The following is a 21,234-nucleotide window of genomic DNA, read 5'->3' as shown; positions in this document are numbered from 1 at the left end:
CCAGGGGCTCTCTGCCTCCCCTCTCTCCTTAGCCAGCCGCCAAAGCCAGATAAATCTTCCTAGATCACTAATCTCCTAATTTTGCATCTCATCCTCTTTAAGGGCTGGTACACCCCCAAGCACGGTACCAGACACTGACGACACAAAGATAAACAAAGTATTACTTCTGTTTTCCAGGGTCTCACCCCCGTATCACTCCCGAGCCTAAAACTGGCAAAGTTCCCTCCAGTGCTTGAAGGACACGGGAAACCACCCAGCCTGGCGAAGCAGACCCAGCCGACTTCCATCTGCCTCCCAAGACTCTCATCACACAGAAGCCTAAGGCCTGAGCTTACCTGCTCCCCCTCACGGCTTCCCACGAGGCAGGGCGTTTCCCGCGTCTTTGTTTTCAAGTCAGTGTTTTGTTGTCCGAGGCGACACCGGCCTCTTTAAAGCAGAATGAGTGTCAGAGAACGGGTTCCAAAGTGGCTGGAAGGTCTGGTGACAGGAGCCCACGGAATCGTCCTTCCAGGACAGCTCTGAGAGTCACAGCGCCAAACGGGCCCATCATGGAAGCCGCTTCCGGGGCCACAATCCGGAAGACGGAGAATCCGCCGCACGGGGGGAACGAGACTTTGATCTTGGGCTCAGGAAGCTGCTGCTCGCCACCGCCACCACGTCGGCCTCTCCGCTCCGGTGCAACCAGTGGCTGGTCACGGAGAGAGCGCTACTGCGAAACCAACCTCCTCAGGAGGAACTTGCTGGCGGGAAACTGGTGAAGCAGCGGGAAGATGGCTTCCTCCTCACGTCCGCCTTCACGTCTGGCGTGAGCGCCGCGCACAGGCCCTCGGAACAGCAGCTGCCAGGGATTCCGGCAAAACAAGGCGTTTAGCCTCCCAGCTGCTGGGGGCACGAGAAGGCTCGCCAGAAGGAGGTTAAGGTGAAAGGCGAGTTGCCATCCCGCATTGCCCTTCACCGTTGTTGCTCATCCACCCCGGGGAAGTATCCTCAAATAAGGATTATCAGCTTTAGTAAAAAGTCTTCGGGTCCTCAGGACGTAGCGTGATTTCTAGCCCATAGAGGTGTGTCAGATATCTGTTCAATAAATGAATGAAACCCACGTTATAATTTATTTCTTTATTGACACAATCACAGTGATAAATTATAGTTTATCTTAAGTAAATCTTTTCCAACAAATTATAGGAACCGTATGCCATATGGTGCCCAATATAACACATACATGTGGAAGACACTCGATAAACATTTCTGGAATGGATGGGTCAAAGAGCAGTGTCTGATGTGCATACCTCAAGAAGACCTGTAAAACCCGCATCAGTGTTCCTCTAGGACACGCAGTCATTGGACTGTAAGGTAATATTTTGCATGCTATAGAAGCCCATGATATAAATATTGCCTCTGTGTAGATGTTTTGTCTCCTAAGAATTATTTTTATTGGGTGTCTCTTCCTCCTAAAATTGCAGCCTAGTGAGAACTAATTTTATGCAAACATGATATAATTTTTCAAATTAATACACTTTGTTTTAAAAGACTAGTGATAAGGAAGATTTGTGTAATAATCATGCTCCTGATCATTTATGTTTGCAGTGAGGAGAAAGGCAGATAAAACCTAAAATGGGAAAAGTCAGGGGCACCACTTGACATGATCGTAGTGTGACTCCTTAAAATTCACATGGTGAAATCCTAATAGCCGGATGTGATGGAATTAGGAGGTAGGGCCATTGGGAGGTGATTAGGCCATGAGGGTGGAGCCCTTTCTGAACAGGACCGGTGATTTTATAAAAGACACCCACAGAGCGCCCCAGCCCTTCCTGCTAGGTGAGGACACATTGAAAAGTCTGATACTCAAGAGGGCCCTCGCCCAACCCTAACTTGGACTTCCAGCCTCCAGGGCTGTGAGAAACAAATTTCTGTTGTGTATAAGCCAGTCGGTGGTATTTTGTGAGAGCAAGCTGACTGGTCCAAGACACATGTCAAATATATAAAAAATGCCAGAAAGAATAGAAAGATGGCCTTTGCAAGAATGGGATAAATTCCTATGAGAGAGGCTTGCTGTTAGAACCCATTGCATCCCCCTGAAATTCATCCCCACACACGTGAGGTGCTTGTCAGGCACACACTGTGCCTCTGGAGAAACTTTGAACCAGCTGAAAAGAATGTTTCAGTATGGGACAGTTGACGTATGTTGCATCTGTACTGCAGACGCTGGAATGAGTCACGTGGTGTGCCGCCCACAGGAGAACAGGCAGTGTCTGACGTTTACTGTCTGTAACCTACCAGATAGCCATCTATGGCTGGGTGGGTTGTTCCTGAAAAGGTTAGTGAACGGTGTTATTCCGTGTATTAAGTTAGGGATATCACTATGCTTTCAAGAAGTCTTCCCACCAGTTCCTTAGAATCCCTTCATTAACTAAACCTATTTAAATTTAATTAAAAATTATATATTTCTGGGCGCCTGGGTGGCTCAGTGGGTTAAGCCGCTGCCTTCGGCTCAGGTCATGATCTCAGGGTCTTGGGATCGAGCCCCGCATCGGGCTCTCTGCTCGGCAGGGAGCCTGCTTCCCTCTCTCTCTGCCTGCCTCTCCATTCTACTTGTGATTTCTCTCTGTCAAATAAATAAATAAAATCTTTAAAAAAAATTATATATTTCTTTCCTATTAAACCGAAACTGCTATAACATTATGCACATTTTCCAAAACATGTTGTGTTTGAGAAATTTTCTTTGCAGTAACTTCCCTTGTTAACATTTTCATAACCATAGACGAGTCTCACCCTTAATGCTGTAGTTTCTCGACCCTGGCATTAAGAGCATTCTGGACCAGATCAGTCCTCGTGTGGGGGGGTCATTCTGTGCCTTTCAGGACGTTTAAGAGCAACCCTGACCTCTACCCACTCGTTGCCAGTCACAAATCCCTTCTTCTTCTCCCTCCACCCCACTCAATGTGGATAATCAGAACTATTTTTATTCTTGCCAGTGTCCCCTGGTTGAGAATCACTGCTTCACCTCCTTAAGGTCAAAGTTCTTGGTGATCTAGCCTTTGCTAGAAATCAGAACAACCAAGGCTGTATCTTCAAAGAATTAGAGAAAAATCCTTTTTCTTTTTTTCTTTTCCTTTCAGTAGGCTCCACAACCAATGTGGGGCCTATACTCACCACCCCGGCATTGAGAGTCGTATGCTGCACCAACTGAGCCAGCCAGGCACCCCTAGATAATCATTATTGCTTTTTGTGCGCGTGAGATGTAACCCCTGCATGGTTATTTAAATCAGTTTAAAGTGACATAAAACATGAATTTTTCCATTATTTTAGAAAGATAAATCTGAGTTGCCTGGGACCACCCCCAGCCCCCATTCTTCTGCACTAGATTACTATTTAACTATAGAGATTAAAATCTTTAGAATTTACATTTCAATACTCAATTTATATTTCAATACCAAAGGTTTACTGAACTGTCTGCTTTTGATCTTCCATTAAAACTGAGCTAACTCCTGAGGGGCCTGGGGGCTCCGTAGGTTGGGCAGCTGATTCTTGATTTTGGCTTAGGTCATGATCTTGGGGTCATGATCTTGGGGTTGGCTGTGAGATGGAGCCCTGCATTGAGCCCTGAGTTAGACTCGGTGATCAGCGGGGAGTCTGCCTCTCGCTCTCTCCCTCTGCCCCTCCCCCTGCTCCTCCTCTTGCTCTCTAAAATAATCTTTAAAAACAAAGCAAGGGGCACCTGGGTGGCTCAGGGGGTAAAAGCCTCTGCCTTTGGCTCAGGTCATGATCCCATGGTCCTGGGATCGAGGCCCACATCGAGCTCTCTGCTCAGTAGGGAGCCTGCTTCTTCATCTATCTCTGCCTACTTGTGATCTCTCTCTCTATGTCAAATAAATAAATAAAATCTTAAAAAAAAAAAAAAAAAAAAGCAAAACAAAACTGGGGCACCTGGGTGGCCCAGTCAGTTAAGCTTCTGCCTTCAGCTGAGGTAATGATCCTAGGATCTTAGGATGGAGCCCTGCATCAGGCTCTCTGCTCAGCAGGGAGCCTGTTTCTCCCTCTCCCTCTGCCCCTCCCCTTCCGTTTGTATTCTCTCTCTCAAATTAAAACAGACAAACAGACAAACAAAAACTTGAAGAAGAAACTCCAACAAACAAAGACTGAGCTAACTCAGGGTAGTGAGTGTTAGTTCATCTTTCAGGCTTACATAGAAGGAAAATACCACAAAGTGTACAGGAGGTTGGACCCTATTTAAAAATAGAATAGAGATATATTTAAGTTGCATTTTCTTTGCCCTTGCTTCTCTAGCTCCAGAACTAAAGATTTGAATCTCGGGTTGGGGGAGGGTGCGGGAGGTCAGTCATCAGCTTGAACAAACGTCCCAGGAGTCAGATCATTTGACCCTTAAGGGACTGGGGCTGTTCTACTAAGGTTTTCCCTCCTGGTGCTTGGGCACATTCCAAGTTGCTCATGGTTTCATGACTGTGTTCTTGGTAGCTCTGGTTAAGACTTCCCAGCTTGCCATCCTCTCTACCTTTTTTTGCTTAATCCCAATCTCTTTGTATTTTAGGTTTCCTGTCACAAAAAAGACCTCACGTACTGAATCTCTATATCTTCCTTTTAAAACATGTTCCTCTCTGTTGTTTTAGAGGAGGCCCTTGTGGTTCCTTTTTCATCCATTTTCAATTACATAGACATAATTATATCACATGAGTACAAGTAACCTGTATTTTTTTTTTCAGTGCTTCCTAAGCGAAGTTGGGGCTCAGCAGCACAAACATTCCCTAACTGCGGCCTGAGAGCACAGCCAGGAGAATGGGAGGACAGTCAACCAAAAACTACTGAAGATTCCTTTGTTTGTGCTAGGAGAGTATGTCATAACCACTGGCCACAAGGAGCACACCTGAATGACCCAATTCCTTCCTTTCAGCCCTTATAAAAGAAGTTCTTTACTGTTTGTGTCCTGGGCTAAAGTAGTCTATGATTTCCTGGATTCCCCATATTGCTTCCTGGCAGTGGTTAACATTCCAGCAAGTTCCTTATCGCTGTGATAATTCCCACAGTCTCCGGGCCTGGACACTGAACGCAGCTGAACCCCTGAATCCAGGTGTGTTTAATGTAGATCCCAGGCAGTTACTAACAGGATCCACAGGAAACCCTGGGGTTGTGCCATTCACACTGAGGCTCTTCCGATCCACTTCATCACCCACAAAGCCAGTCATGGGTCCTTCGTGGAACCCATCATGTGGACTGGCTTCATGCAGAAGGCAAGGGATCAAGTCTGTCTTCAACTCGTCTAGTCATCTCAAGGAGTGATGAGACTAAGCGTGGATCCAGAGGGAAACGAAGCTGGAGGTTAATACAGTCACACACACACACACACATACCGGCCATCTATTGCTTTTATGCTTTTCAGAGTCTCAGCTAAAATGGATCCAGAAAGAGCCCTGTGATAACATACCACAACATTGATACAGTAAAGAATAGGCTGGTATAAAAATGTCTTTGCACATTCCCTGGCACCCCCTCATCCTCAGTGGGGCTGGGATGTTTGTTTTGTGAAAGGTTTAATTTATTATACTGACCACAAAAAAAAAAAAAAAAAAAAAAAAGTCTTTGCAAAGTCCTGCATTCAAAGCCCAGAGACCCAGGATCTCCAATTGTTTTGGGCCACAAAAAAATAGTTTTATGCTTAGACTGGCCACAGAGCCTCAGAAACAAGGGGATTAACACTTTATAGCCTCCTGTGCTAAAGGGCTTCAAAGTGAGCCTCACAGCTGAGAGGGGTCAGGAGGCATGACGCCTGTGGGTGAGGAGCATTTCTCCAGGATGAGCTATGTTGAGGGGGGTGTGCTAATTTTTTGGGTCTTTTCTAGTGAGGAAGGTGGATTTAGGTGAGTTTGGGAATTGCCTGTGTTGCTTTCTAGATGGGTTTGAGAGTTACCATCCTATGAGCATTACTGGGAGGTGAAACGTTCCCAACTCCTTTCAAATCCCCCTTGGATGGGTGCTTAACAGGAACCAGGTAACCATGGAGGCCCAAGGCTTCCTTGTACTTGATATTTAGGAAAACCCCTCTCCCTGATTCCTTAACGGGGAGTTCTTAGGTTAAGCTGATGTGGAATTGCTACAGCAAGTATTTATTGACACATACAAAGTTCCAGGTGTTAGAGATACAGCAGTGAACACAAAGAATCAACTCTACCCTCAAGGAGCTCGAATTCTAATGAGAGGGCTAATAAAGGTCCAATATTTTGAGACCTCGCTATTGGTCAAGTATGGGTTTAAGCACTTTATTTGTATTATCTCAATCCTCACCACAAACCTATAATGTCAATACTATTATTATTCCCAATTTGCAGGTGCAGATATTGGGGCTCAGCAAACTAACCTGCCCAGACACCTTGGCTGGAGAGCCAGCCATCTCAACCACTATCTGATCTTCCAGGTCAGAAGATGGGCTTATTTGCAGGAGGAATTAGAATGGCAAGGCAGAGTTGTCCTTTATGAGTTTGGAGACTGGTGCCAGTGTTTTAATGCCTAAATGCAGTCCTTCGGAGCAGCAGTTAAGATGGAAAATTCTCATGCACACTGCACCTGTGTCCACAAGAATGCCATGGAGAACAGGCTCCCTTGTTCTCTCCTGATTCAGGCCAGACAGCACTCGCTCTGCCTGTGGAAGTCAGTCCCAGTGAAACTCTTCACCAAGGAATCTAATCTGTTCATTCTGTGTTCAGGGAGTCAAGCTTTTGTTCCTTCTGAAGCCCAGCCTCACTCAAGACACCCTCCATCCTGGAACCTGTTTATCAGGAAGAAGGCAGCACGGCAGCTCATAAAGTTTTAGGTCACACAGCTCCCAGTGGAAAGAGTCCAGGAGAGAACACTCCCTAGCTAAAAAAACGAAGATTTGCAGTGACAAGGTGATGAAAAGCGAATCACATGTGCATAAACGAAGCCACCCAAATATCCACACACCCGCTGACCCATTGCCTACCCCACAACAACAACAAAACCCACAAAACTGGCCACACACAGCCAGATGTGTAAGTTTGCAGTGAGAACAAAGGCAGCCATAAATATTCCAAGGAGCCAATAAAAAGAAGAAGATGAAGAAGAAGAAGAAGAAAAAAAAAAAAAACACAAAAAACCCAGGAATGGTTAGCTATCCAGAGTAATGGGCTCCATAAAAGCTTTTATTGTTAAGAGAGTTACTTTACTAAGAGCTATGTGAAAAAAGTCGAACGAATGTGAAAAATTGCATGCAATAACCTGAGCTTGAAGATGATTATCAACCTCTGAGTCTTGTATTTTGGAGTAAGTCAGTGCTGCTATTAGAAGATTGCCATTGTAGTTAAAGAAAAGCTTGTTTTGTACTTTTCTCCCCCTTCTGGGTAAACAGAGAGTCAATACAGGCTTCTCCTCTGTGCTAGCCCACTTATTTGAACAATTATTTTAAAGACGTAATCCAATCTTACCATCTTTCTGAAAGTGCAACTCTGGTGAAATTTTCCAGCAGAGTTCTACACACACAACTTACTAAAACAAGAATTGAGTTATTTCCAGCCTGTATTCCTTCCCTCCCATCTGCCCTTCACCCCCACCCCATTCTTTAGCCATCTGTTTGTTTTGTCATTGGCTATTGACAGGATAGTGGGTGACATTTAAGGGAGTGGACCCATCTGCACTTCAACCATTCAAAGGCTAGCCAACTAGAATGGTAAAAAATGGATTTTTTTTTTACATTATTTTCTTAGACTATCTGTGTGGTTTTTCTGACCTCAGTATGAAAGACCGTGCTCTACCCTTTCCTCAGCAGATAGAGGCAGTACAGCTTTCCAAAATGTTGGTGTAGGGGGTGAAATGGGGGAAATTTATTTAGGAAATATTATCATTGTGTAGATATTAACGGTTGATGTTTCTGAAGTTCTATTTTATGTCATTAGAATAATCTGGGACAATAACAGCTTTATTATTGCTTTGAGTTTACCCTGATGGAGCATTATCAAAGTTCTAATTATATATGTTGGACATGTAACAATATGGTGTAGACTCTGGAAGTTCCAGATAAAATTAGGACCAAACTTATTTGATCAGTTATCAGGCAGATGGCTTGAGTGCCTTCAAACAACTCTTGTAAATACTTTTAAAGCATTTAGATAGAATATGTAACAACTTTCTTTCACAGGTGATCTAATCAGCAAATGGAATTCCAATAAGTGGCACCTTAACTTACCTAGGAACCACTAATCTGGCTTTTTCTTCCTATCTGGGATACTTTAGGACTCGCAGCCATTCTCAGTGCTCACACAAACCAGATCAAGGCAGGGACCCTGAAGGTTAAGTTTCATTAGCTCCATAGGAAGTCCCCCCATTGACTTGTTGCTTTGTGTTGCATCAACTAGAACAATGGTAGAAAGACAGAATCCATATACACCTTCCATGTGGTTGAAAGTATGTGGGAGGGAAAGACATTGATAAAGATTCTCCATCCTGTTGATTTCTTTCTACAACAAGCACATAAGAGTGCATGTGCACGGAGTCTCTTACTTACCACAAATACTAGAAGACGGGCGAAGGAGGGGAGGTCAGTGGTAATAAGCACTCTGACTAGATCACCAAGCTCTATCAGGGAATGCAACTCTTCTCTTCCTCCCTCCTGGATCTATCTATGCATCCTATGGAAGTACCTTGAGTAAGTATTGTGCGTATCCTGGATATATAAGAAGGTAAAAACAGTAGAATTTACTAATGGTTTGAATATGTGATAGGAGAGAAAGAGAGGAGTCAAAGAACATACATTTTTTTCCCTGAGTAGCTAGAAAGCTGGAGTTGCTATTTCCGGGGAGGGGAGAGCTGGGGGAGAAAAGCTAGGTTCAGGGGGAGGAGTTCCATTTTAGACATGTTTGATCTCCAAAGGGAGATACCAAGTTGGCAATTGGACGCACAGACGTTCAGTGGGAAAGGTTGGGAAAAATGGTGAGCTAGGAAATGCTTAACAACTAGTGCTCCAGGGGGATGGTGGGCCGGGGAGGGGGGGAGGGGGCTCAGTATGTCATGTTACCAACCTAACGGTACTATCATTAAATACAGATTTGGGAAGAAAGGTGCTCTTGTGAGCTCAGGCGAGCTGGCTCAGGCATATCACAGGGAAGAGAGTCATAATGGGGGAGTCATCAGGCTGTAAAAGAGCCTTGAGAGTGAACAGTAGCTCTTGGGGAGTGAGGAGAGATAAAGTGAAGATATTTAAAACCTAAGCGGTAGCCTTAGAAGCTGATGAGGAAACAAAAAAGAGGAGACCAGGAAGGAAACTAAGAAATGTTTTAAGGAGAAGGGAGTAGACATCTGTCAAGAGCTACTGATGGGCCAGGTAAGATGAGCACTGAAAACAGGCCTGTGGGATCAGCTCTGTCACTCCAACAGCAGCAGCTGCAGGGGGGTGGGGGAACAGAAGCCAAAGATACCCACCCTCACCTTCTCGAAATAGCAACAGCTGGAGGCAGGGTAGCTTTGGCAGCTGAACCCTGTATTAAAATCTTGAAAATGCACTTTGGGCCTTTGAATTAGAGTAGATTTCAAAATCACATGATGTCAGGACCGGAAAAAAAAAATCTTGATAGGTCTCTTGGCTCAAAGTGGCTCAAAGCCTTAGGAGGAAAGAGGGAAAGGGACGAGCCTCTGTTCAATAATTTGAAAAGGTATTTTAAAATCACTACAAAGCCCTTTGAATTGTCTACTGTTTCTTGTGATTCTGTGAATAAAAACCAGTCCTTTCATTCAGGCTCACTGACCAACAACTTCATTTAGCACTGCAGAGGTGGTACAAAAGTTTGCGAGGGCATTTTTGTTTGAGTCTAAGCAGGTGTTTCCAGCTCCTGTGTTACTCTCATTGTTTTCTTGGTTACCTCTCATTCTTGCACAGTGTTTAGTACCACAGCGATGAGAGACATCTGGGATGCATATTATTCACAGGTAAATACGGTTAGTGTTTCTCTCTTTGTAGGCCATCCGTCTCTTATCAAAGCTATTTTTTTATGCAATCTGGTTTCAGGGGTAGAACTGATTTTCTTTGGCACAGCTCTTTGCTGGCCCTCATTCGATCATTCATTCATTCAAAACACAGTGGAGTGGAGTGGTTGTGGGGAAGGGGCTGGAGAGGAAACATTTTCCAAAGGAAGGCTCAGCAGGGGCAAAGATAATTCTAGAAACTAAATTCAAAGTAAGGTTGGATCATGCAGGTGTGGTATTATTGGTGAGCTGTGAGAATCAAAAGATAGGCTTCTAAGGACCGTGTACGTAATGCGGGAAGGTGAGATTCTTCTTCTTCTTACCCCTCTTCTCTTCCTTCTTTCTCCTCTTCCTCCTATTATCTCCATCCTATTATCTCCACTTTGCCGCATCTTCGAATTCCTTCATATACTTTGATTTTAATTTTTCTTAAAAAACCATCTCCCCTGTTGCCCTTCTCTCCAGAAAGAAAGAGGTCATCAGTCCTTCAAGAGTTCTTTTTTTTTTTTTTAAAGATTTTATTTATTTGACAGATAGAAATCACAAGTAGATGGAGAGGCAGGCAGAGAGAGAGAGAGAGGGAAGCAGGCTCCCTGCCGAGCAGAGAGCCCGATGCGGGACTCGATCCCAGGACCCCGAGATCATGACCTGAGCCGAAGGCAGCGGCTTAACCCACTGAGCCACCTAGGCGCCCCCTTCAAGAGCTCTTGCCAAACAGGCAAATCAAATCAGGCAAACCCACACTGGAGCAATTTTTACCTCGCCGGGTATGTATTCTCAGGATTTGGCTGGATTTTTTTTTTTTTCTTAAAGATTTTATTTATTTGTTTGACAGAGAGAGATCACAAGTAGACAGAGAAGCAGGCAGAGAGAGAGAGAGAGAGGGAAGCAGGCTTTCTGCTGAGCAGAGAGCCCAATGCCGGACTCGGTCCCAGGACCCTGAGATCATGACCCGAGCCGAAGGCAGCGGCTTAACTCACTGAGCCACCCAGGCACCCTTGGCTGGATTTTTTAAAGTAATTGCCAAAAAGAAGGAATCTCTCTGCTGGGTCATGAAATGAAACTTCAGTCCTGGATTTTCAGATTATAGGGCTTCATCCACTTAGAGGCAAATACAATTTTTTTTAAAAAAAGGTCTCTGTAGACACAGCTTTTGCTGCTAAAGGGCTAAGGATCATGTGAAACAGGTGTCAGGGTAGAACTGATACATGGACAAATAGAGATGACAGGGAAAAGTCTTAGAGTTTAGCAGGCAGTCACATCCTGTTACTGATCGGTTGATTGATTGGAAGAGGTCAGACTTCACATATTTGCACAAACAGCACGATATGTATAAACTACGACAAGTCACAATTGTGTTTCCATCTATACCTGTGCCAGACTGTGCTGTATCTGAAAACCCGTTGTCAGGCCAGACTGTGCTGTATCTGAAAACCCGTTGCATTATTCTATGAATGGCAGAGAGCAATGTAACAGAAATCCCTATCCGTATGAACTGTCTATGCCGGTGGGGACGAAGACACGACAAACTAAGCCAGTCAGTTACAAACAGTGTTAGAAAATGATGAGCGGGGAAAAAAAAAGAAAGAAAAGAAAATGATGAGCAGAATGAAGGAAAATCGAGCAGGGAAGATGACAGCGACTCAAGGGACATGATATGCAGTTTTAGTTTTTGCATACTTATTTTTGAAAATAAAGCTAGGGTGACATAGCAGTTTTGATTTTTTTTTTTTTTAATTAGCTCAGAAACACTTCCTATTTGGGAGCTGTTTGTGGGGACTCCTGCATGTCGCAGAAAGGGAGCCCTGTGGCCAAGCAGGGCAGAACAGCCCGTGGCCCATCCCAAGGAGTCCCTGAAGGGCAGTGCTCACTGGGGCTGCTGGGTTTGCTGGCTGTGACCACCCTTCCACCCCAGAGCACACAGGTTGACCTTTGCCCTCAGGAACCATGAGCAATGAATGTGGACATGGACAAAACAGCCTCAAGTAGGAACAAAATCTTCACCTTTCTCTCCCTTCTCTCTGGGCCAGACTCAGGAACCTGGGTGATAATGCGTATCTTGGGGAGGGAATTTAGGGTGAGATAATTACATTATTTTAGGCTAAGTGCTCCTTTCTTTAGAGAATGGGATCCCCCAAAGCAATGGCTCTCTGGTTAAATAGCTTACAAATCACTTAGGGATCCTGCTGTAAAGGCAAATTCCTGGCAAGGTCTCCAGAGATGTTCAAGTCTGTGGGTCATTTTTCCCACCTCCCTAATGTGATCCGGACATAGGGACGCTTCTCAAACTGACTTTTGAACCCTGCTGCCTCAGGGAAGAGAGAAGAGCTCTAAAAGTCACTTTCTCCTTGACTGGATAGGTATCAATCTTCAGGTTTCCTAAGCAGACTCACCCCTTGCGTGGGGACAGAGGGATGGAGAGATGGAGAGATGGGGAGGGGCAGACAGGGGGAGAGAAAGAGTGAGTTCTCGGGGAGAGGGTGGCAAGCAAGAGAAAGAAAAAAGGAAAAGTGAACTGGAACGTAGACTCAACCTCAAAGGACGAAGGGCAGGGAAAGAATGTTGCTAACTGGGACCGCACTGGCTTGTGAGACCTAGTGTCGCACAATAAAGATGGGATTTCAGAGATAAGCAGCTTCACGGAGGTTTGTGCTGATTGATATGCTTCATTGTGTTCTAAAGATTAGAGAAATAAGAGAAATACAGCTTGATAATTAACGAACAGGAAACCTTGAAAACACAGGACAGGCAAGTAGATTTATTAAAAGCAGTCCTGACATGCCCATTTTTCAGAGTTCAGTGTTTCACCAGCAGAATATAAATTTAAAAAAAAATTCCAAGATTTATTTTTATATTTCACACACTTGGTTTAAATGAGAATGCTTTATACCAGAGCTGAATCTACTTGGCCATGGGAACCTGTTCCATGAAACAGCTACAAGACACTAGACCACATTTCATTTCTCCCCCACCTGATATTTTCCAGCTTACAGTCTACACAAAAGGATGTGGTAATGCACTGAAGCAAGAGATTCAAATGAACAACAATTCCAGGTAAATAAAGCCTAAGAATAGATGTATTTTCTAATCATCTTAACTTTTTTTAAAACTTTCTTTTGCAATCTTCATCAATCTGCTTTTGCCTCCTTTTTCGAGAGAAACACGTGCGCGCGCACACACACACACACACACACACTTATTTATACACAGGTGTAAATGACTGGTAATGCTTAATTTATTAAATCTCCTACAGGAGTTCACTTTTGGACACAGTTCAAGAGGACTTGTATCAAATGGAAAAAAAAAAAAAAAGATGCTGAGCAGCACATTAAAAAGTCACTGATCTGGTGCCGGAAGTATTTTCTTGGGCCCTAAAAATCACCTCCCTCTTTTCTTTCTCCAGTTAAGCAGTTCAATTATTTCAGCTGTAGGCTCACAGGCTCCCTCATTCAACTCATTTACAAAACACCACATCCCTGATAAGAGAAACTCTGAACTGCTTCCAGCAGACACTTTTGCTCTTCCAGGTCTATTGGAAAACGGCAGTGGCACAAAGTGAAACAAAGAGACCAGTACGCAAAGAACTATGACCAAGAAACTAAAACTTGGAATCGAGTGGCTCAATAACCCTGAGAGGGAAAACTTTGAACATACCTCAAGCCCTAATGGGGCAGGAAGGCTGAAGGCTTCATCATGTTAGACGACACAGGGTCATTTGTTGCGCCACAGTCAAATATTTTGTTCATAATGAGACCTTATTGGGTTTGGTTGCTGTAAGCTTTTCAGCTTCTAATTATGGTGTTTAGAAGACAATGGAGACAGCTTAAAATAATAAGAATGCTGCTAAAACTAGTAAGATTGCTGCAGTGTTACAAAGAGAAATGTTGGCTCTCTGTGTATAGTATACATTTAACCTGTCAGCAAACACAGAGCGTTTTACAGGTGAAATGTAAAGGGATGCATTTAGGAACCATCACAAGAATGATGAGCTTTTTCATTCTGCTTTCAAAACGAGCTGCTTAAGTTATAATACTAGTTTAATATAAATTAGAGTTTATCCTTTTGAAACCACTTGCAATTTGCTTCTGTTAGGCCCCGGGTCATTATGATGCAAAGTTAAAGGTTCCTGGAACATAATGTGATTCAGGCCTGCGTTCTTGTTGCCATGTCCAATTCAGCTGAAAATGAGAATTATAGTGAGAGCATTTCCTGGTCTTTGACCCTTCCTGTGAGCTTTTTAAAAGCAGGGTTTATGCAGAACACTAACCTCATTCTCAGACATTCAGTTCCAACTAATATTAGCTGTGTTAAAACTCTTAAGTAAATTGAAAACTGTTTAAAAATACCTCATTCCAAGTTTAAAAACAGTGGGCACTTACCTTCCGATTTCCTGCCTTCATATACAAAAAGATTTGCCTGCGAAATGGAATATATTTAAATGTTAACAAGGGCCTCTCTCTTTTCTCTCTCTGCCACAAATGTAGTCAGGCGCCACAAAGAACGGTTGTTTTAAAATCTCCAGATGTAACTGACAAGGGAAAGACATATTATAGAACAATAGGAAAATAATCCAGAATGTGTATGATTTATATGCCAACCTCTGTTGCAAGGACTACAAAATAAACTAATTTATTTAATCTTGACAATAGCCCTATTCTTGGGACCCCCATTTTGCCGATTGGGAAACCAAGGAACAGAGAGGTTGAGTAACTTGCCCAACAGTCACACAGGCCAGTAACTCTCACGCAGAGGGAGATCTGAATCCAGGAGAGCTGGCTCCCGAGTGCACACTTTTAACCCCTGACTCTCCTGATGAGGATGCTAGCCAGATTCGTGGGGGTTGGCATGGAACAGAAAAGATACTTCTAAAACAACTTCCATGACATACAGGTTTGGGGACCACCCCACCCCCGCCATGAACAACTAATTCATGAAACAAGCAATAAGTTGAAAACGTTTCTTTCTTATTTTTAACTGCAGATCTAGAGTTGAGCTCAGAATACACACAATTTGATTAAAATCGGGATACTGGGTCAGAGCAGGACTTTTTTCAAGACTGTAATATTACCTTAAGACCCTGGTGGGTCTTACTTAGTGATGAAGGCGGACAACAGTAAGGATCCATATAAATGCCCGCCAGTAAGTTTATATGCTCTTCCCACCCTTTATCAAACTGAGTGCATATTCTGGGGACACGTCTTTCGCAGGATGTCAGACATTGGTTGAAATCATCAACCACGAGATGACAGATCTGAATGGATTCAACTCTTGTGTTTTAAGATGCAGTCTGAAAAAAATCAGAAAAAAAGAAAAACCAAGGGTCCAAACCACAGCACACAGTACCTGTGAACCTTTGGTTCGCTAAACACCTGTCCTGAGGCTATGCAAAGCAGCTAATTGGTGTGCGTTCTGCTTGCCAATCAATCAGTGCAGAGGATTTGCAAAGGGAGGTGAAAATCCCTTGAGGCCCCGGAAGCTCCAGAACATCAAGGCAATGAATAGACCCCCAGAGGCTTTTCACTGAGGAGTGTAAAGAAGAACATTTTCTTCTCTAGCCAGTGCTGGGCTGAATGAAACGACTCAAATGACAGAGTCCCCAGGGATTCTAGAGGGTATTATAAGCCTAGAGAACAGTCCCCAGAACAGGGTAACAAGGACACAGAATTACGGAGTGTCCCAGTTGCACCCATATTTACAGAGTGATTAGCTTGAGAAATTCTTGCTGTCGGCAAATAAGATGACAGAGACATCAGCCCTGTTGAAATTCTACATGAAAACCAGCTGTGGGAATCAGGAGAAAAACTAAGTGTCTAGAACAGAGGGTCAGGGATGCATCACGGGACCGCCAGACATACCTCTCTGTCACCTCTTTCTGTTGGGCTGAGAGCAAAGAAGTCTTGGTGCCAAGGTATTGACACCCCCACGTGCCTGTTATTCCTGCTACCTCCCACAGGCTGCTGTAAAGAAAACATTGCAAAGGCAGACGGTGGAACTGGGAAGAGCAGGTTTGGGGAGGAGAAAGGTCAACAGTTAAGGAAATAGACATGAGCGGTGGAAAGTGAAGCCATGAAGAGGAGAAACATTTTTAGGAATAGCTACATAGTCACACCTTTATAACTCACTTAAGTTCTCAGAACAGCCTTGGGCCAGGAGTCGGAGAACTTCAATTCTGTCCCAGGTCCAGGACTTCAGGGTGTGACCCTGAGAAAGTCACTTCACTTTTCTGAGCCTCTGTTTGCGATGAACACCATGACGATGCCAGGTAGCAGTGTTTTAAAGTGATGTCATATTTTACAAATGTAAGTGTGTGAGGTTGGGTTCTGGGAAACAGATTTTGAATGGAAGGTTATGAGGAGGAAGTTTATTGGAGAGTCTCAGGTCAATACCATGGGGGAGGCAAAAAGACAGGACCATGCACAGGGAGGAGTTGAACTGCAGAGCAGGGGCAAGACAGACCTCGGTCAGACGCATTTGCTCTGGAACTGGGATGGCTTTCAGTAGCCCCACACTGAGGCAAGGGGCCTCGGGGGAGGGGTGCAGAAGATAAGTAATCTGGGGAGACAAGGGCAGCTGTGATATTATGAGCTGAACCTAATCCCAACCCCCTGACCCTCTGGGCCACAGTCCACCCAAGCCCCAACATCAACAACCCCCCCTCTCCTCCCATGGAAGTCCCCTGTGCCGCAAAAATTCCAACTTGACTCCTCCCCTTCACTGTTGTCACTCTCCCTCCCTCACCTAGACTTTAGCTCCCCAGACACCTGCTCCCACCCTCACCCCTCCTCCCTGCCCTGGGGAGGAGGAAGAGGGAAAAAAGGAAACAGAACCACATCCCTCGTATTATAAAAAGAGCTGCCAGGAGACGAAGGCAGTGGGGTTCTTACACTCCACAAATCAGCCAGACTTTCCAAAGTCCACACTTTCCAAAGCCCACAGGGAAGGAGCCTCATCTTGACAGAGGTCACTCTCTGAAGCCAAGGACAAAATTAGAGAGGACTCCGCTGAGAGCTGCCAGCGGGAAGGACAAGCAAGTGGCCAGGAGGACCAGTGCCTGGGTCATAAGAGAGGTGGGAGCCCTGGAGAGGCAGTACCGAATCCAAAGCAGGCATGCAGACATTAGCATCTCCTCCTCGAGAAAGGTTTGCACTGGGGGAAGAGGAAGGCATTGCACCAACTCATGACCATGAAGAAGAGGCCTTTTTAATTTTTTAAAAAAGATTTTATTTATTTGTTTGACAGAGAGAAAGATCACAAGTAGGCAGAGAGGCAGGCAGAGAGAGAGGGGGAAGCAGGCTCCCCGCTGAGCAGAGCACCCCAGTGCGGGGCTTGATCCCAGGACCCTGAGATCATGACCTGAGCTGAAGGCAGAGGATTAAGCCATTGAGCCACAGGTACCCCTAAATTAAAAAAAAACAAAAATGATTTTATTTATTTATTTATTTGACACACAGTGGTCCCTAGTAGGCAGAGCAGCAGGCCAGCAGGTGGGGTGTAGGTGGCGGTGGGAAGTAGGCTCCCTACTGAGCAGGGAGCTGATGCGGGATTCCATCCCAGGACCCTGAGATCATGACCTGACCGGAAGTAAGGCAGACACTTAACCGACTAAACCACCCAGGCGCCCCAAGAAGGAGCTTTTAAATCTCAGCTTGCACTGACCTTACTTTACCTTCCAAGGCCTTGGTTTCTTTGGCTGTGCAAGTTGCTGTGAGCCGTCAAAGTGCCTTTTCAAGTCTTGTGAGTAGTCTGCTTTCTACACTGCATCTTAGAAAGATATCTACCAAAAAAAAAAAAATCTACTAGGCGCAGATAAGATCTTTGTTTCTCTCCCCACTTTAAGTCTAAGTTGTTATTGGTGCTTGTCCTCAGGAAGTGTGAGAGAAATGACAGCTTGAGGAAGGTTTAAGATTATTCAATGGGAATATGGTTGAGAGAGTCAGGGTAATTTCTGAAGTTGTGTTGGCAATCAGTTTGCTTAAGAAAATGTTTTAAAAATATGTCCAATTTTCAGTAATCTTGAAGAACTGGGGCTTTGTATTTTGAACACTTAAAAAATACATGCAAAACAATACGTGCTCATTATAACAAACCTCATTATCATTCCTTCTAATTGGTAGTCAAATTTTCCAAATTTGAGTCTGTGGAAATCTGAACACTCTTGTCCTGGACTTCTAGATGAAATGGATGTCCCAGAAACTCCTCTCTTTGGGAGGAAAGGATTTCTTCAAGTACAGGTCATAGTGCCTTCATAATATTGTGCTTAGTGACTTAAAATTGAGCTTGGGTCACTGGCCAGCATAGGTGTCTTTCTTTCAAGTTCTCAAGGAGAAACTCACTTTGTGTGAACTTGAATCAGAGAGAACAGGGGGGAAATTCTGTAAGAGGAACAGAGCAGAGAATGGGGGGGGGGGTGGAAGGATTAGGAAACCGTATTGGGGGGGGGTCAGAATGAGAACAGCAGAAGGGGCCATGGACTGAAGTGATCATAAAGCAGAGCCCTGAGAAACACAATTACTTCCATTTTAACCAGTTGGTCTCCTCTCCTGTAGCTTCTTTTAGAAGAAGAGAAAGATGCTGTCAGCACCAGCCAGGACAGGTGTCGCCCAACCCATTCTGGAAACTGGGTGGGCAGCCTGCTGTTAGGCCACCCACCATTTCCCTCTGAAGCCCACACTGCTCATCCTGGACTGAGCCAAAGACAAAACATGCCATCTGAGGTGAGAGATGAAGAAAATGAGAGCAATGCAATCAAATCTTAGTGAGACACAGCCAGGTATCTTCATCTCACCGAGATGACAGTACAGTGCAGCAGAGCCTATGAGAAGCAGGACCACGCCAGACGTGACTGGTCTGCTCCACTGGTTGGCACAGCAGGCTTTGTCACGGACCGCAGTGGATGTTGGGACATTGCCCCATGTGCACTTTACAGCATCTTCATTCCTGATGGGGCCTGGTAATCTGTGAGAAATGAACTTCAATTGCTTTTTCTGCGAGTGCTGAAAACTTACTTTTACATCACTGGAGGGCCCTGGCAAAGCACATGTCAAGGACCTGCAGGTCAGAGGGACTGAAATAGCAGCTGTGAAATGAACACTTGATACTGTATATAAATTGAATGATCAGCTGGGTGATTTTAGAACTACCTGGGTGGAATTTATGTGTCTTCTGGATGAGATGATGGTTCTAGGCCAGTGGGAGTACCTCTGACACACAGTACAGTAATCAGTGAGACGGGGGAGGAGGGCTGGGCGGGAAGAGGTGGGTGAGTGGCTTGACCTTGACCTTGTTCTTTTCCACCCCTCTCTTCTGACTGGTCTTTTCTCAGGGAATGCTGAAACAGACGGAGCAGGTGCCTCCTTGCGGTGTGTGAGCTCGGGAGATGGCTCAGCATTTGCTTTCTGTGGTGGTCAAGTGCTTCTTGACATCCAGGGCCCTGACAGTCTGGGAGATTCGGAGTGAGTTTGCCAATTCGCAGCTTTTACTTGGAAAAGCAAATCATGACCGAGGACCATCAAGAAAAGAATTCCCAATATTCACATGCTCAGCTCTGATCTTCTCATTTATATCCTGCATTTTCAGACACAGAGAGCAAGATTAAAAAAAAAAGTGCCAACAGACATTGGAGACACAAGGCCAGTGGGTGAGACTGAGATGAATACACACGAAACAAGAGAGAAGGATGAGGGATGAGGGAGAGGGGGGGAGCGTATTAAGGAAGAAGGGAAGGGAAGGAATGAGACATAACGAAAACATGGAGGGCAGAGGGAAGAGGAGAGGGAGAAATGGAGAGACACAGATAAAGGGAGACAGAGATAGGGAGAGACTGAAGGAAAGGTAAGCAAGCAAGAGGGAAGAGCAGAGCGACAAAGAGGGGCTTCACCAGCTGTGGTTCACACTGTTACTCAAAATTCAAATTCAAACGCTCATAACTTCCTTTCTGTCCTACTTATCTTTTTTTTTTAAATTTTTTTAATTTAGGGGTGCCTGGGTGGCTCAGTTGGTTAAGCAACTGCCTTTGGCTCAGGTCATGATCCCAGAGTACCAGGATCGAGTCCCACATCAGGCTCCCAGCTCCATGGGAAGTCTGCTTCTCTCTCTGAACTTCTCCTCTCTCACTGTCTCTCTCTCTCAAACAAGTAAATAAAATCTTTAAAAAAAAAAAAAAAAGACATGGGGAACATTTGACAGAGATCACAAGGAGGAAGAGAGGCTGGGAGAGAGAGAGGGGAGGCAGGCTCCCTGCTGAGCACTCGATCCCAGCACCCTGGGATCATGACCTGAGCCACCCAGGCGCCCCACCTACTTATGTTTTCTTACTCTTTCCTAATCAGTGTTCAGCTGTCTTTTGGTGAGAATAACAATTCTCAGTTTCTCGGTTATAAACACCAACTTATGACAACACAGCATTGGAACTACATTAAGATTGAAAAAAAAATTTTTTTTAAAGATAACATTGGAGAAAATGGAAAGAGAAGAGAAAATGGAAAATATATCTCAGCAGGTTAGTCCTCACACCTTTGGAGATGGCTTGGAAATAATAAATCAGATTTCTCCTGGAATGTTTAGATACTTCTAAATAATCTCAGCATCCAAATTTATGCATTGCAAACAGCCTTGCTTCATCGCACAGTAATACCGCACTGGATCAGAAGTGTAAATGGGGGAGAATGCTAATTAGGAAGGGGCAGGATGACCCAAAATTAACTCCAACAATGGAGATTCAAAGTAGCCACAGCCCAGGGCAGGAAAGAGATTTTTGTGGGGACTCTTCTCATTGGAGTTATGTGTTTCAGCTACATTATGTCACCTTCATCCCTATGTTACCCATGTGGTCCCGGTACCTCTTCTTAGCTCACTGGAGAAGGTTAAGACACACAGAGGCACACCCTGGTCTGAGGCCATTCTTTGCCCTACCCTGTGGCATGGGTTCCATGCTCACGTATCAAGTCATTTACCAAGAACAACATACGAACAAAGCATATGTAATCTTTACTTCAGTCTCAGACAGTTAATTCCATGCATCGGAGAATAAATTATTGAAGCCTGTTAATAAGTTGCTAATTTCCAAGTACAGGGAAGAGATAAAAGACAAGTTCAAAGGGGGGGTTAGTCTGCTTCAGGAGGTGGAGATTCTCAGGCGTACCTCAAAAGATGAACCAGAAATGGGCTCCAAAACTAAATTTCAAAAAAAAAACACTTCACACTAATGGGGAACATTCATGCTCTCAAACTGGCACAGGCCAACTGGTGTTTGCT

The 21,234-nt window shown here is 44.6% G+C and overlaps 1 long non-coding RNA gene across 1 annotated transcript; it reads left to right on the top strand.

The window, feature by feature from the left end:
- The first annotated feature begins 9,170 nt into the window (after positions 1-9,170).
- On the top strand, positions 9,171-19,052 carry LOC101674647. The gene is made up of 3 exons (XR_198788.2): positions 9,171-9,343; positions 12,968-13,035; positions 18,528-19,052. It is a non-coding gene; the product is annotated as an uncharacterized LOC101674647 (long non-coding RNA).
- The last annotated feature ends 2,182 nt before the right edge of the window (positions 19,053-21,234 follow it).

The sequence above is a fragment of the Mustela putorius genome, unplaced genomic scaffold, assembly GCF_011764305.1.
Source record: "Mustela putorius furo isolate JIRA1106 unplaced genomic scaffold, ASM1176430v1.1 tig00003845_pilon_pilon_pilon, whole genome shotgun sequence".
Classification (NCBI taxonomy): Eukaryota; Metazoa; Chordata; class Mammalia; order Carnivora; family Mustelidae; genus Mustela; species Mustela putorius.
The sequence above is the reverse complement of the archived record's forward strand: the minus strand, read 5'-3'. Positions and strand labels throughout refer to the sequence as shown.